The sequence below is a fragment of the Dipteris shenzhenensis genome, chromosome 24 (genome assembly GCF_047967505.1).
Source record: "Dipteris shenzhenensis isolate YYH24624 ecotype China chromosome 24, Dip_SZ_1.0, whole genome shotgun sequence".
Taxonomy (NCBI): Eukaryota; Viridiplantae; Streptophyta; class Polypodiopsida; order Gleicheniales; family Dipteridaceae; genus Dipteris; species Dipteris shenzhenensis.
Genome location: NC_141619.1, coordinates 29,533,969 through 29,539,930, shown reverse-complemented (window position 1 = coordinate 29,539,930; position 5,962 = coordinate 29,533,969). Strand labels below are relative to the sequence as shown.

The 5,962-nt window shown below is 39.6% G+C and overlaps 1 long non-coding RNA gene across 1 annotated transcript; it reads left to right on the top strand.

The window, feature by feature from the left end:
- Positions 1-420: 420 nt before the first annotated feature.
- LOC147886466 (uncharacterized) lies at positions 421-3,966 on the top strand. Its single transcript, XR_015543270.1, has 3 exons — positions 421-547; positions 639-1,264; positions 3,774-3,966. It is a non-coding gene; the product is annotated as an uncharacterized LOC147886466 (long non-coding RNA).
- Positions 3,967-5,962: the final 1,996 nt, after the last annotated feature.

The following is a 5,962-nucleotide window of genomic DNA, read 5'->3' as shown; positions in this document are numbered from 1 at the left end:
GAATTGGTAAACCATGAATTTGAGAATGAATTGGATGTGAGAATATATTGGGTCAACCTAAAGGGAAAGACATTTTTGGTTTGGGATGGAAACCATCGACTCAAGGCATGGTTAGGGAGGATAAACATAGGTACGTTCTTTTGCATTTAGTGTATGTAAATTTTATTTATAGCATGTCTTTTTTTTTTCCCTTTTAAATATTAAGAGTGAACTTGCTCTATAGTGTATTCAAATATGATGGATTGGCACATTCGATTTTGCTGCAAGTTCTTGCAGGAGGGTTCTAGTTTTTTGGTGTCTTAAAATGGTCGTCTAACCAATTGCATGTCCATGTGTAGGCTTGCATGTGTACAGGTCTCGCACACTATTGCACATGATATATTTATGATGTAGAAATTCGACACTGCAAACAAAGAGACACTCATGTGCTATTTTGCAGCGGAGGACAAAAGATTGGTTGAGGGTATGTCATTGAAGGAGAGGAGTGGGCCCTTAAAGGCATGGTACAAACTTGCCCATGTCTATACTTGGACAGTTTGTTTTTAGGGTGAGTGCCTTAAAGATGTTGGTTGAAATCTTACTTATTGTAATGATTTCTAGATTATGTTATGTCAAAAAAATTATTCTTTTTTTTGTAGGATGAGTACCAAAAGAAGTACCAGGAAGAGATGGAAAAAACGGACACTTCGACCTTGTCACTGGAGGAGTGTGAGAAGGTACAAGGCAAGGCGTTGGAGAAGGCAGAGGAGAAGGTGAGGAGTAGAGGATATCGTTTGCAATCGATTGCCAATCCAATGAATGCTGAGGGATTTTCTAGTGTCTTCTTCTCCATAAACTGGGAGCAAAAAGGAAAGATCATAATAGAGGACAAGCTTACCATGCTTGGTGCATCAAAACTATCTACAGGGAGGTTTCTCTTCCATCTCTTTTGTTTATTTCTTTGTGTTGTATGCTTCAAGTTGTTGGAAGATGGGTTTGATTAATGGATTTTCTAATGGCAGGAAAAAGAGGCCTTGAGAGTGCTTACAGGAGGAGATACAAACATGCAGATGGAACTAGGCATGCCACGTCAATAAGGAGTGGAGGAGGTACATTGCAAGGGAGACATATTGATCTTAAATGATTGTTGAGAAGGCATGCAAGATGATAGAACAGATGAATGTGCCATTTGATGGCCTAGGCATTCAGTTCCTTGGTGATGCAGTGAAGTATTTTAGAGCATGCTGGCAAATTCACTTCCAGAATACGTTTCTGGACTTAGTAGGTAAGAAAATTTGGTTTTGGGAAATCTTTTGTGCAATCAAATATTTGAAATCATGCCAAAAAATTCTCTCATAAAATGTCTGTCAGTAACATACCAGGTGATATGAAGAGCTCACTAGTTGCAGAGAAGTAGCCACAAATGGCTATGTTTGTGCAGCACCTAGTGTACAGGCAATGAATGTTGTGTTGGTAAGCTAAAAGGAAAGCAAAGAGTGGACACAAACTCAGAATACTTGCATTATGGAATGAAGAAGAGTGAGGTCCTTAAGTATGCACCTCATACATGCTCACTAACATCACTGATGACTCAGAGCTCCACAATCATCTCCTCAATCTACTCCTAGATTCTCTCAATCATCCTATGTGGCTCTCCACCACCTAACTGTGCTTGTGGGCACCTAATTGTTCCTCTATCACTCACACATAGAAACCAAAATGAGAGATCTGGAGCATACATAGAGATGATTTAAAATGCATAATCTTCATAGGATGCCTCATCTTGTGGAGGCTCATCAAATGAAAGTAGATTTGCATTTTCTGTCTTTGCTTTGGCTCTGCAAAACTTCTTATTATGGTTGTTCTTGCCACAGTGCTTACATGGATTAATTTTGAAGCAGTCCTTTGAAAGGTGATTTGTCTTTCCACAGTGATTACAGGGGGTAAACTTTCCCTTCCGGACTTTTACAGCATAAACAGTGTCATTGCCTTTCCTGAGCTCCATATGCCGTTCTTCTTCTTGGAGAGCATAGATAATACCTTCAAGATTAGGATTAGGAAGATTTTTCAAAGTGGTAACTATATGATCATAATCTTCAGGCATACTCTTAAGTAACACTACCATAGCATCATCTGGAGTAATAGGAGAGTTGATAGAAGCTAATTGAGTCATAAGACTCCACATATAGTTGACATGAGCTGCCAAAGTAGTACCACTAACCATCTTCAATTCAAAGAAAGAGATTTTAAGTGATAATTTAGAGATGTGAGAGCTAGCACCAAAAATCATGTCAAGCTTCTGAAGGAGACTCTAAGTCAGAGAAGTGGTGAATATAATCATCTCCTAAAGCAAGAGCAATGATATCGTATGCTTTTTCCTCTCTAGTGGGATCCCTTGCCGATCGTGTCGGAGTTGAGGATTCTCCAGCATTGGAGGCCGTAGAAGAAGTGGTTGGAGTCGGTTTGACAAGTCCCCAGAGGTTCTCCCTCATCAATGCAAATTTCACCTTCATCTGCCATGTGTGGAAGCCCTTTCCATTGAACTTCTCTAGATTCAATAGGGTAGCCATGAGAGGGTCTAACCCAGATATTGGGCAGTGTCTTTCTCTCTTACAAGGCAAAAAATAACTGAAAGGCTTCCAAAATATAAGCACTTGATGTAGCAAAGACTAGTGACCAATATTCAATCAATGATGCTTCTTCTTATATGCTTCATAGAAGTGGCTAAAATGAATACTTTCCAATCAAAACCAGGTCTAGCAATTCAAAACAAAACTGAAGCCACACTTGTACTGATGTTATTGAAAGTTTCAAAAAACTAGAAATGCTAGAATAGCATCTTATGTAGCATATTCTTCAAAAACTTGTCAAAACTATCAAAACCAAAAGGCTGAACTTGGAGGGCTTGTAGCTTACTCTTCAGAGCAAAGAAAAAGGGGGTTTTTAAGGCAAAAGAGAGCTGTTATACCACAAAAGATCTTCTGGGAAGAAGAGGCGCAAAAAGGTGTCAGAACTCCATAGCTTGCCCCTTCAAAGTCGACTGGTTTTTCATTGATTTCTCCTTGAATATGCAGCCAATGCTGCTCATATTTCAGCACAAGATAGCCCAAGGCATGGAGAATCTACCCCTGAAAGGAATTAGAGGAAGACGAAGTGCGCTGAGAGAAAACATAGAAGAAAAAATTGACAATTTTTGTGTAATGGCGATGAAACGGGCATGGCTTTCTCTGATTTCTTTCAGCTAGGCATTCGCGCCTTTGAGGTGGATCTCCAGCAAGAAGGACGTGGGAAATGGTTGAGAACCAGAGGAGAACAAGTTTAAGTAAACTTTGGGAGGAAAAGGGAGAGATGGTGAAGAAGAAGATGAAGAAGAAGATGATGATGTGGCAAAAATGGGCTCAAGGGGGATCAAAGGGCTCTGATACCATGTTGGTAAGCTGAAAGGAAAGCAAAGAGTGGACACAAACTCAGAATATTTGCATTATGGAATGAAGAAGAGTGAGGTCCTTAAGTAGGCACCTCATACATGCTCACTAACATCACTGATGACTTCAAAGCTCCACAATCATCTCCTCAATCTGCTCCTAGATTCTCTCAATCATCCTATGTGGCTCTCCACCACCTAACTGTGCTTGTGGGCACCTAATTGTGCCTCTAGCACTCACACATAGAAACAAAGGTGTGCCTGAGGCATACACCTTGAGATATCCCAACATGTTGGATGCTCTAGTCCATACGTAAAGTCACACAATAGTATATGATGATCGATTAATAGTTACGTGAATGGCTTGCAGGTGGTTTTTCAAGCTGGTGGGAGAGTGTGCTCTAAATGAGATGCCAGTGGAGTGCCATGATTGGTTGATAACAAAAGGGCCACTATGCATGTTTCCTGACACATGGTCGCAGTGCTGTGGTGGGTTGTCAAAGTGGGAGATGTAGAGATGCCCTTGGTGGTTGGATTATCCTCTCAACAAGGTTCCCAAATCAAAGGAGCTACGCAAAGGTAAATAAGTGTTTCTATTGGTTTATTGCTTGAGTATGTCATTCATATTTCAACGAATGCATTGGAATGAACATCATTTTTATGCATGGTTTAGAATTTGTCATGTGGAGGCAAGCGCCAAGCAAGAGGACAAGAGACATTGGTTCCACTACCAAGGAGCTATGTACCAAGAGAAGGAATGATGGGAGGGCATCGTAGGCAAGCAGGGTGTTGCAATTTGGCATTGTTGTTGAAGGAAGGGATAATCACGCAGATGAGAGGGACAACAAATTTGATGACACAGAATCAGAGAGGGGAGATGGTAAGGGAACAAAGGTGCCTCCAATATTATGCATTAGGGAAAAAGGGAACTCATTTTGGGGCCCTGTAAGAAATTCACTATTTTTTGATTTATTTCTCTCCTAAAAGACCTCAAAAATAGTAAAATACGGAAACATGGCTCAGAACTGTCAGTAAGGACTATAGAACTGTCAATTCAAAAAGGAATAAGATAATCTTTTGTCTGACTAACACGATTTTGCATTAAATATCTCCTTAGATTTTTTTTTGTTTACCAAAGATTCCGCATCTCTTTTGCCGACGTGTGCAGGCCTTTCATAAAGAGTCCATCACTAAACTTGGTGATTGCAAGTTTTCAAAATATTCACATGGATACCGCCACACTTCCACGATTCATGTTACAAAATGACTATGAGATTGAAAAACAAACTTCGCAACCTCAGAAGCACAAAAAATGGCCGATACTAGTGAGTCACTATCTTAGAAGAAGCAATTACACCATCTTCACATCGAATTAGAAGAACAATATGCTCCAGCACAAAAAAGACGAAAGGATACGGTGCTGAATGCTCAACAGCGGGAAAATATGAGAAGAGAAGGGCTTCAACATATTGACTTATGGTGCGATGGAAGCATATATCCAAAATTTTAAGTAAAAAACTCTACACCTCCATTTGTCAATACCACCACACATAACTGAGGTTTGCCAGCGATGGACAAAATGGACTTCTTGGTTATATTTCAGCGCAGTCTGCATTTGCGAAAACGTTAAGGAACAGGTAAGGAAAGACTTCCCCAAAAAGAAAGATGTATAAAATGAAGTACCTACAAGAAAAGGGGGCCAAGATGCAGGAGATAGCCATTCGTGCAAAATTGGAGCAGCAGTTGTAGAATGAAATTGAGGAGCATTCAAAGAGTAAAAAAGAGTTGACAAGAGCAAGAAAGAAGAGAACCGTGCTTGGAGACAGACTACGTAGCAGGAAGATTAAAAACATTGCAAATTTGAAGGCTGGGACTCGTGGATGCAAGCGACAAATTCAGGAAGCAAGGTTAGATTGAAATTTATCATTTTGTATACTCAAAAAGGCTCTCTTCCAGACTATATCTATTTCGTCGATTGTCGCAAAACAAGAATGGAGGTGCTGAATGATATAGGCATATTGTGTTGTTACTACAGGAAATTATTGGAGCCTGCAAAAGAAAATATGGACCCGAACCTTCTTCATGTTAAACAAATGAAAGGATTGCTTTCTTGCGGTGTAGCAAAAGGTTTGATTGAGGAAAAAAAATACAAAACAGTCAAACACAATGTTGTAGAGGACTTTGTATCCAATAATCAAGTTGATGGCACTATAATCCAAGAGGCTCTTGATGTTAGTGGAGTTAGCAGGAAGGGATATAGTTCGATTTTCCATGCGATATCCTCAACTTTGAAAGATCAAAGGATTAAACGAGTTTTACTGCCAAATCCAGCAACCGTGTGGAGGATAAGAGGTCATTTGAATGAAAGTATAGATGAATTTATTGGGCAATATATCCATATTGAAGAAATATTTCATGGTGTTAAAGGAACCACTGTGTATGATCCTTGGAACAATATATTTTTAGATCTACAACAACTTCAAAAAAGAATGGTCGAGTTTTATGGAATAACATTTGAGGAGTGCAAAGGCATTTTGAAATTTGTTATCAAACTGGATG